General features: G+C 37.1%; 1 protein-coding gene across 4 annotated transcripts in view; it reads left to right on the plus strand.

Annotated features, from left to right (window-relative positions):
- The window catches only part of SNX13 (sorting nexin 13), a 133698-nt gene that overhangs the window by 28855 nt on the left and 93252 nt on the right, over window positions 1–11591 (plus strand). The gene's annotated exons all lie outside the window — the stretch shown is intronic.

The raw sequence follows: 11591 nt of genomic DNA on the forward strand, positions 1-11591 counted from the left end.
GTCTTGTAGTAACTGAAGCATATGTCATTTTACTTACTGTATTGTTTTGTAATTATATGTATGTTGTCTCCTACAAAACTGTGAGCTTTTCTTATCCTTGTCACATGATAGACTTAAGTAAATGTTTATTGAATGGAAGAAAGAAGCTGCTAGTCTCGAAGAGGCAAATATGCGTAAGTAACTACCATAGAATTGTAAATTGTGCAATGGCAGCAGAGAATACAAGGAGCAACATCTATTTGGGAAGAGTGTGAGGTGTTTATGAGGGAGGATTTTCTTCGTGGAAGATACAAATTTCAGCTGGTTCTTGAGGAGAACTTGCTAAAATATTTTTGCCAGAGAGTAAAAGTAATCCATCTTAGAGAAAAGAAGCAAGAGAGCAAGTCATGCTTCTGGAAAAGCCAGATATTTTAGAATCTTTTTCAAAGGTCATTTTGGCAGTAAGGAGGATGGAATACAGGGAGAAGCAGGAATTATATAGTCATGCAGCTGTAATGAAGGTTTTGTGTCAAGCTTTGGCTGTGAGGAAGGGAGGTTCCAAAAGATACTTAAGATATAAAATGGGCAGGCCCTGATAGCTAATTGGCTGAAAAATTCCAGGAGGGTAATCCAAGGCAAATCTAGCATTTCTCTTCTAAGTAGGTATGGATGCCTCCTTTTAAAAAATTAAAGGAATACAGGAAACATTTGGGATCTTCAATGAATTTAATTTTGGACATGATAAGTTTATGATCCTTATGACAAATTCAGGTAGAAGTGTTCATTATGTAGTTTAGTGTAAGTTTCTGAAACTCAGGAGATATATCTGAGCTGGAAGCATGGTTTTGGAAGTCACAGTACATATGGGTAGTTATAGGTGGTGGACTAGAAAACTCAAGGATTGCATATATAGTAAGTCTATAGGAAGGTAAAAACAGAATCCTGGGAATTGCAAGCTCTCTTCTGCTTAAAGGTAATCAAAGGCATACTTGCATAGTAGTATTAATTTTTCTTGGTCCCTTTTATTTCCTGTATACTTTCCCAACTTTAATCAAACAGCAGTAAAATTGTGATATATCATGTCTTGGACTTAGCGTGAGATAAACCTTATAGCAAATGTTGAGGCTGTGGCAGTGCTAAAGCATTCATGGCTTATTTTTAGGGGGGATGTTGCTGCCAACTTAGTTTTATCCAGTTATTGCTTTGCAGATGTGTGAGTCCACTGATTCCTGGTTCCAGAAATTTCTTTTTTTCAAGAAAAGCCAGAAATCCTGATTTTTACAGATTTTTAAATGCTTACTCAGAATTTTGAAAAGTGCTGTGTTGGTCAGATAACACATTGTCAGTTTCTGATAGCTCTCTTAATCCTTACATTCTTTGTAACGAAGACTAACTAGTGTCACCTTCTGAGGTATTGCAATGTACTTGTTTCGGTTGCATTGTAGGATAAGAGAAAAGCTTTGACTGGAACCTACAGAAGATTGTAGTGGGAAAGGAGACAGTCTGAATCCCTGGGCTTAGAAGATTTAGAGATTGAGTGAGTGATAAGTCAAATGGGCTGAAACCCATCTGTAGTGACTGTACTGGCAGTGAATCAATCATTGCCACCTTTGGCTCCTTATTTACTGAGGTCCTGTTGTGTCTGGGACTTGAAATTGGAGTGGCTTTTAGGGAGAATTTTAAAAAATTATTTTGTCCTGCATATTTTAGTACAAAACTATTTGGTGTTTTGCCCCAAGAACATAACCAACATGAATGGAAATATTTCTTGCAGTCTGTGGCTTTAAAGATCTGAATACCTGGTATACCAAATGAATTCACAGATGATTTGTTAGGGCTGACTGTATTATCTTAATTAATTTATTTTTGTTGAATCAGTTTAAAGAATTTTTCAGGAAGTTTCCTATTCATTCTATAGAAAAATCAAAGAGATATTCGGAATTGACCTTTGGTTGTTCTATTGGTTGAAGACGTGGAAAGAGTCATGATTCTTTGAATTTGTGTGTTCGTGTTTAGAAACAGATTTCCCATGGAAATTTCCATTTGTATAACAATTAGATCTTACAATTAAAAATTATAATTTAAAAAATATGTGACAAGATACTATAATTTGATTATTGATTCTTGATCTAACCAGCTTTTGATCATATCAGATTAAGTTATAAGAGGAAGTCATGCAGTAGGCTTCCTAAGTAAAGGAGATGTGATTTTTTTTTTTTTTTTTTTTCTGAGATGGGAGTATAGTTGGAACTAAAGTTTGTGTGAATTTACCATGTTAACAAAAATTTTGATCAAATGATTTTTTTTTTAAGTTGTGTGGTACATATTTTATGTATGTTTGTAGTTTCCCTTAAGGTTTTCTGTATCAGAGCTGTTGATCTGTTACTTTTTTATACTAATATTAGGGATGATGAAAACTATGAGATGAATCTGAGTTAATTTTAATACTATGTGGAACTAGGTTTTTCTGTGTTTTATTAGAAGTTGGAATGAATTTTGACTTTTACATTTTTTTCTCTTTCATTTGTTCTTTGGGCACTGGTAAGTCTAACTATGTATCAGTTTATTATAATTCATGGCTAGTGCCATCTGGCTGTCATTCTTCCTCTTTTGTAAAGTCATCCTGTGCTTTCGATTATTTATATGTGGTTTTAAAATAACTTTTTGGAAACTCTTGAAAAGTGTATTTATCCCTCACAAACTAGTATATGTAGAGTGAGAATCATATTCTTTCTTTATTGTCATTTATAAATGAAATCTTTATATATATTTAGACATGCCAGGGCAGGTGGTACATGCTGGACTCCCAGCTACTCAGGAGGCTGAGGTGGGAAGATCCTGTGAGTCTAGGAGTTGGAGGCTGCAGTACGGTCTAATGGCACCACTAAATTCTAGTCTCGAAGAGAGTGAGAGACCCTATCTTTTTAAACAAACAAAACCTGTAAAAGTGTAAATAGCCTTGAGCATTGGGCTTAGGTTCACTAAACACATGTTAATTTATGTTCTGGTTTTGAATCAAGAGTTTTAAAGGATACTTTCCCTTTGGGTACACTGTTGAGTAGCCTCAACATTTGTGAACATTTGTTCACTTCAAGTTTCTGTTTTTGGAAATTACGAAAACTTTAGCATATAAAGTTAGTAACTGGTTTTGGGTGGTACAATTTTGGTGGAAAGAATTGGGTAATTGTAAATAAAAGAGATTGGTTTTTATTGTTCTCCTGCAAAACTGCCTTTTGAAGACAATTTAAAATAAGTTCTAAAAATATTTAGCTCTAAAGGCATCATCTTTTCTGTATTTCCCAAACACTTTGTGCATCTCTTTATTGAGGCATTTACTACACTTACGTTATCATTGCATGTATATTTTACCTTTTTAGCTTCTGAGCATAATGGGGCAGAAACTGCCTTATTCATCTTTGTATCATTAAGGCTTAACACATACCCACCTAATAACAATAGAATCAGTATGAACCCTCCAAAATAATTGGGTTGAAGGACAGTAGTTTTTGTGTCAAATGTATGCATACCCACACATAAAATAGAATATTAAAGCTCATTACTTAGTTTCATATTTAAAGTAATTTTTTTCTTAATTGAAGTGCCATGCATATGTTGTTCCACTATAATTGTAGGAAATTTTAATTCTACATTAGTGTCCTGGTTTATAAACATATCATGCTTATGGGCTATTTATTTCTCTGTGGTGGATACTTAAGAAATGGAAGTGCATTTACTGTCCAAGTGAATTTTATGATTTTTTTTTTTTAAAAGGTTAATGAAAAACTTCAAACATTAAAAATAGAATAACAAATTCCTTGTGCCCATGACCTGCTGAAATATTTATTAATTCATGGCCAATTATATTTCATCTATATCCTTTTTCACTTTTTCTCTACTCTATGCTTCCAGAATTATTTCAAAGCAAATTCCAAATACGCGATTTCATCTGTAAGTATTTGATAATTCATTCTAAAATGTAAGGGCCTTTTTTTTTTTTTGAGATAGGTGTGGCTCTGGCACCCAGCCTAGAGTGCGGTGGCGTGATCTCGGCTCACTGCACCCTCGACATCTCAGGCTCAAGCAATCCTCCCACCTCACCTTACTGAGTAGCTGAGATTACAGGTGTACACTACCATACCTGGCCAATTTTTGAATTTTTTGGTAGAGACAGGGTTTCACCATATTGCTCAGACAGGTCCTGAACTCCTGGGCTGACGTGATCCCACCCATCTTGGCCTTCCAGTGTTGGGATTACAGGTGTGAGTCACCACGCTTGGCTAAAAACAACCATAGTACCATTAGGCCAGCAAAAAATGCACTATGTTAATATCATCAGATATTCAGAAAATGTCACTGCATTTCTTCTCCTTTTCCTCCTCACCCTCCTCTTCTCCCTTCTTACTCTCCTCCTCCTCTTTGTTCTTCTTCCACTGTATTTTTGCTAAAATCCATTTGAATAAGTTTTACACATTGCAGTTTACTCCGTAGGTTCCACCAAACTCCTTTTCTTCAACTCTTTTTCCACCATGTCCTCATTTGTTGAAGTAACTAGGTCTTTGCACTTTAGTGTTATCCAAAGTTTAAGTTTTGCTTAGATAAGTGTAGTGAAACATTTTCTCAGTCTTCTGCATTTCTTAGATTTAGGTTTGATTTTTTTTTTCCATCAAAATTCTTTCATAAATAGTGGTGAGCATTTTTCTTTCATGAGGTGTATAATGTCTGTGCACACTCGCACGTGTGCTTTCTCCCCCCACCTCAAAGTGGTAGTACCAAGTAGGTTATCACTAGACTCTTAATTCATTAAGGATTGTCATATGGTGATACTCTAATTCTATCATTTCTTCTTTATTGTGTGGAATACTACTTTAAAGAGAATCTGGATTTTTATCAACTCCCTGATTACCTTGATAAATGCTTAATTCTCAACTACTTTTCAGAATTCTGACTTGGCTATTTAGTATTGTTCAAATATGATCAATGGAGTTTTAAGAAGAATCTTTATGATCTCTAAAACTCAAAAATTTGAAGTGTTTAAATCCATTGAGCTAACATTCTTGCTCCTTTCATCTCTAGCCAGTTGGTGCCTCTTCAGGTTGTCTCCTGAGTCCTCTTGACATATTCTTAGTAGTCTTTGGTAGCTTTGTGTTGTTCCAGGTTTATCTTAAACTTATTTCCTGCTCTAGAATTGGAATCATCTAGTCCTCCAAATGGAATTTTTAGCATTGTTCAAAGATGGTCAATGGAGTTTTCAAGAAGAATCTTTATGATCTCCTGAACTCAAAAACTTGAAGTGTTTACATCCATTTATTTAAATTATTTCAATTATTTTTGCTTTCAATTATTTTTAAGGCAATACTCTTCCTTTTTCTGTGATACATAGTATATACAATCAATCCCATTCCTAAACGAATTTAAAGTACCATTTATCTGTCAAACGGAAACAAAAGGAAGTAAATGTTTTTTCTTTTTCAAATACTAACAGTCTAAAAATAAAAGAATGTAGTGTTTCCTTTTTGGTGAAAATTGAAGGTGAAATTTAAAATTAAAATTTTTTTTATTATAGAAAGTTGTTAAGGTATAAAAACATGTACAGCCAGAAAAGTTTAGTTTCTAAAAAGTTCCTTTGATTAATTTGTTTCAGCCTTGGTCATATAACTAGACCTTTTATCAGAAATTGAGGAATCTTTAGTAGTTTTGTAATTGGAAACTTTGAATATTTGCTGGAAGCTTGGCAGAATTATTCTTTGCTATGCAGCCCCATCAACCCATGGTTTAAATACTGTTACTGTTCTTATTGTATCAGGGAAAGCATTCAGTAAATAGTCTTTTGATTATTTTAATTCTGTGGTTGCTTCTTCCAAATTCAGTGATTGCCAGTCTATGAACTGTGGGGCGGCAACCAATCTGTTTGTGTCTTGAATAAGTAATACATATTATGAATATATCTGCTATTGTTTTAAACTGTGTTCAGGCATTTTGTAATTTATATAATCTAGTTTTAAAAATCACTGAATCCATATAGCTTGCTGTCTTGTATTTTCTTTATCATTGGATGTTTGTAGTCTACTATTAGCATGTAGTATAGTATTTTATATTTACTGCTTTAATAAAAAAAGATATGTTTAGATAGAGACGTACATATATGTATGTAATTCATTCTTGAAAATGTATGCAGTTGAAAAGTATACTTATATCATAAAGGAGATAGGTTCTATTACCAAAGAACTGAAAATACACAGGGGTGTATGTATAACCTCAATTATTGTGGGCACTTTCAGTTGGGAGAGGGAGGAAAAACTGCATAGGTGACCAGTAGTCATCGTTTTGCCTGCTGGCCAGTTAGCCAGCTTAGAGACAAGAGTAGTTGATTGAGGTATCTATTCTTTCTACAGGCCCTCTACCCTGCTGTCTCACAGCTGAATTGAAAACTTTTACCATATCTCCAGTCTTTAAGGATATACTAGGTACCTTAAATAGATGTGAGTGGAAAAGAATATTTCTGTTTGGGACCAGTTGACCCAACAAATGTATTGATGATTCATGTGTAACTACTCCCTGAAAAGGAAATACTGATGCAGGTTGGCATCAGGGTCTGTTGAGCAATCAGAAGGACAGTATTTCTGTACATGAGTCCCAGGGGAGAACAAGGCCCAAGCTACCAAAATTTTTTTTTTTTTTTTTTTTTTTGAGGATGGGATGTTGGTGTGGGTTGCAGTGGTAAGAGTATGTAACATTGTGTCTGAAGCCATTGGGTGAGACTGAGGAGGAGCACTTGAATTTAAGGTCCTTTGCCTTTTCACTTTCTTCTCTCCCTTTCCTTTGGTCTCCCCTTTTTTTTCTTTTTTCTGTTTCTTCCCTCACTTCACTTACCTAGTTAGTAATTTTCATACTTGATGAGAAACTTCTGTGTACTTGGCCTTGGTTAAATTATTATACGATGTTGAATGAGAAAAGTTTCCACATCAGGAACACATTCTATTGAAGTAACCTGGAGAAGAATGTTCAGCTTAATGTGGATACAATAAGGTGGGAGGAAAACAGTCTGTACTTGTTATAAGACTACTTATTTTTATTGTAGGACTATATATATAATTTCTGTGACCCAAGTTGGCACTGAAGTAGTATCAGCCGTAAGATTCTTAGCCCTATCTGTTTGGCAGCCCAATGCCATATAATGTATTTGAATATACCGGCTGAATATACCTTGGAGAGGGGTTGACCCATTCTAGTGAGATTCATCTCAGAGTCCAAGTTCCTTTCTATGGTATTTCTGACAGTCTGTTCTAAGATAGCTGGTATAAAACAGCTGATGGAAAACAGCATTTTCCACTTAACCCCCACTCTCCACTTGAACCAGGATAATCTACGCCTGAATTAGCTGAATTAGGCACTGATAATCTTGGCCTAAATTAAGCACTGAATTAGTTATGTGATTGTGAATAAAGTTACTGGACCAGTCTGCTACCGCTAGACTTGAGAGATGATATCACAGCTCAGCCCCTTCATGATGCTGATGAGTATTCTGGATCAAAGAGAGGTTTGGTGATTTTGCAAAGGTTATACAGAGAGTTACTGGCAAACTGGAATCTGTAATTTCTGACTGTAAGTACCATATTATGCTATCTTTCATATCATAAATATCTTGAGAATCAAATGAGATAAATATCAGTATGCCTTGATAGGCAGAAAATATCACAAGATAAATTATTTCTACTTCCTTTCTGTTTTCAGGATGCATGTGTGTTGTTTGCATTGACATTTTTTAATTCTCAGAATCGTGGAAGGAGAGGTCATTTTTAATGTCTTTTCATGTCCCTGAGTTCAAACCAATCATGGAAGGAGCAGTCATTGGAAGGAAGGTAGATTATCTGGGCAGGCTAATAAGTAGATACCCTTTGAAACTCAATTTTTTTCCATTATTTATTTAGAAGATACATGAATAAATTGATTTTCAGGCCAGGAATTTATTATATTCATTTATTGCAGGTAGTTTTCTGGCTACTTTCTTGGCATATTAAGCTGATTAATATTTAGATAAAAGCATTCATATATGTTATTAGCATTGTTTTCTTACTGTGACTTTTAAGGCAGTTGTCAGCTGACATTTTATGGGTTGAAGAGTCAAAATTTGCTGAGGATCAAATCTTAGCAATTTTAAAAACTTTTTTTATTGCTTCACTTTGAATAATAATAGTGATTAAGCCAAAGTTGACCATTGGACTGTGAACTCATTTACTCCCTGCAGTAACTACATGACACAGGTGAGGAAATAAACGAAGGCGTGTAGTGGTTACACAACTAATAGTAAAGGTAAGACTTGAATGCAGTTAGTCCTGAGTCTGTAGTTTTTGAGCACTATGCCGCTACCTTCTAATAGTTTTGATAGCTTGTTAGAAATGAAAGAACTATAGGCCGTATCCCAGACACACTGGATCATAATCTGCATTTTAACAAACTGTATTTAATACCCTTAAAGTTTGAGAAGTATTATAGTAGATGATCTTGAGGGTTTCTTCCAGCTCACAGTTGTGAGTGATTCTGAGACCAGCCAGCATGGATATTTCAGCGTCGATTATTACATTTAGCAAAGAAAATGGTAATATATTAAAGCAGCGGTCCCCAACCTTTATAGCACCATATGCTGGGTTTGGAGCCACCACACCACCGAGTGAGACATCAGCTGGGGCGGCAAAGGGAGCGCTTGTGCCACCCTTCCTCCTACCCCAAGTAGTGCAGCTTGCAGCTCTGGGAAAGACTCCTTCCCTCTGCTTGAGAAGAGGAGAGGGAAGAGTGAAGAGGATTCTGTCTTGCAGCTTGGATACCAGCTTAGCCACAGTAGGACAGGGTACCAGGTACCACAGAGTCCTGAGGCCCCTGTTTCAGGCCCTAGCTCCCAGACAGCATTTCTAGACACACCCTTGCCAGAAGGGAGCCTACTGCTTTGAAGGGAATGGCCTAGTCCTGGCAGGATTTATTACCTGCTGACTAAAGAGCTCTTGGGCCCTGAATAACCAGCAGTGGTACCCAGGCAGTACTTTGCATGGGCCTTGGGTGAGATTCAGAGACATTTGCATTGGGTAATGCAGTGCTGGCTTTAGGTGTGACCCAGTACATTTCCAGTTGTGGTGACTATGAAGAGGGACTTCTGCTTGAGAAAAGGAGAGGGAAGAGTTGAGGGGACTTTGTCTTGCAGCTTAGATACCAGCTTGGTTACAGAGGGATACAGCACCAGATGGGCCCTTGGGGTCCGTGATTCTAGGTCTTAGCTCTTGTATAGCATCTCTGGGCCTACCCTGAACCAGAGGGGAGCCCACTGCCCTGAAGGGAGAGTCCCATTCACCACAGCTTACAGAAGAGCTCTTGGTTCTTGAATGAATATTGGTAGCCAGGCAGTACTTGCCATGGGCCTGGGACTGTGCTTTCCGTGGGGCCAGACTCCTGTGCTTGTGGTAAGTGGAGGGAAGAATGGGAAGGACATCATCTTGTGGCTTGAGTGCTAGCTCACCTGCAGTAGAGTAGAGCAGCAGGTAGATTCCTGAGGTTTCCACATCCAGGCCCTGGCTTCCAGCCAGCATCTCTTGACCTGCTCAGGAATGAGAAACTTGCCACCCTGAAGGGAAGGACACAAGCCTATTTGGCTTTACTACCTGCAGATTGTAGACCCCTAGGGCCTCAAGTGAACATAGGCAGTGACCAGGCCATGGTTACCACAGGTCTCGGGTTTGACCCAGTGCTTTGTTGACTTCAGGTCTAATCCAGTGCAGTCACAGTGGACCTCCCCCAGCTCCATACAACTTAGCAGAGAGAGAGAGACTCCATTTGTTTGGAAGAATGAAAGGGAAGAGAACAAGATTCTCTGTGTGGTAGTTTAGATAATTCTTCGACATCTTATTCAGGACCATGAAGGCAATACCACAAGCCTTTTAGAGCCACAACATTAGTAGGCTTAGGTTGCCCCTAATATATATATGGCTACAGTGACTAGAAACATAGATCCTGACACCCAAGTTTTTTCAAAATACCTGGAAAGCCTTCTCAAGAAGGACTGGCACAAACAAGCCCAGACTGCAAAGACTACAATAAATGCCTAACTCTTCAGTGTCCAGACATCAGTGAACATCCACAAGCATCAAGACCATCCAGGAAAACATTGACCTCACCCAGTGAACTTAAGAAGATACCACAGACCAATCCTGGAGACAGATACGTATCCTCTTGGGTGGAGAAATCAAAATAATTGTTTTGAGGAAATATAGCAAAATTCAAGATAATACAGAGAAGGAATAAAGAATCTTATCAGATGAATATAACAAAGAGATTGAATTAATTAAAAAGAATTAAGCAAAAGTCCTGAAGTTGAAAAATGCAGTTGACCTACTGAAGAATGCATCAGAATTTCTTAACAGAATTTGTCAAGCAGAAGAAGGAATGAGTGAACTTGAAGACAGGCTAATTGAAAATACACAGGAGAAAAAAGAATAAGAAAGAATGAGGTACAACTACACGATCTAGAAAATAGCCTCAAAAGGGCAAATATGAGAGTTATTGTCCTTAAAGAGAAGATAGAGGGTTAGAGGTAGAACATTTATTCAAATAGATAATAACAGAGAACCTCCCAAACCTAGCAAATGATGTCAGTATTCAAATACAAGAAGGTTATTGAACACCAAGCAGATTTAACCCAAGACTGCCTCAAGATACAAGATACCTCAAAGATCAAGGATGAAGAAAGGATCCTAAAACCAAGAGAAAAAGAAACAAATAACATGCAATGGTGCTCCAGTACATTTGGCAGCAGACTTCTCAGTGGAAGCTGTACATACAGGCCAGGAGAGAGTGGCATGCCATATTGTAGTGTGGATCAGGAACTTCAGCAAAGTATTATCAGAGGAACTTAGTGACTCTGTACTTTGTTTTGAATAAATGTGTCTTATCAGCTCTTAGAAGGAAGTCAGAGGACACTTCTATAGGTGAAATAGTATTCCCTCCTGATACAGAGAGGAGAGAGCATGGAAGCAGAGCAGAAACTTCATTAGCAGGCATTCTGTCCTTTGGTTAAAAGAGAAAAGTGGCCAGGATGTGGAACAAGGATTAAGAAAACACATGAGTGTTTTTCTTAATTACATGAGTAAGTAAGAGTATAGCTCTGAGGGACATGAAAGAGGATATGATCAATAGGAAAAAATATCATTTTGGGATAGAAAGACTCAGTATTTTATGTCTCCCTAAATAAATGTTGTCCAGGATTTCTGTTCATTTGTCATCTAATCGTTTGGAGTTGCTTAGACTAGCCCTATATAGTTGCTTTATTTTTCTCCATAGCACTTATCCCCATGTGATATAACTATATATTTACTTAGTTAATTTTCTTTTTCCCCGCTTCTGGAATGTAAACTAATGAAGTTATGTGAACTTATGAGGGTATGTTTGTGTTCCCCTTACTAGAATGTAGATTTATGAGGGTATGTTTTGTTCCCTTGTGGTATCCCCAGTACCTTGAACTGTGCTTGGCACAGAGGAAGCAGTCAGTGACTGGTGAGTGAGTGAGTGAGTGAATGAATGAATACATAAAACCCTCCTTTCTTTCATAATTCACAGCACTTACTGTCTGT

Source organism: Aotus nancymaae, unplaced genomic scaffold, assembly GCF_030222135.1.
Source record: "Aotus nancymaae isolate 86718 unplaced genomic scaffold, 86718_ANA_hifiasm-v0.15.2.pri h1tg000025l, whole genome shotgun sequence".
NCBI classification, from domain to species: Eukaryota; Metazoa; Chordata; class Mammalia; order Primates; family Aotidae; genus Aotus; species Aotus nancymaae.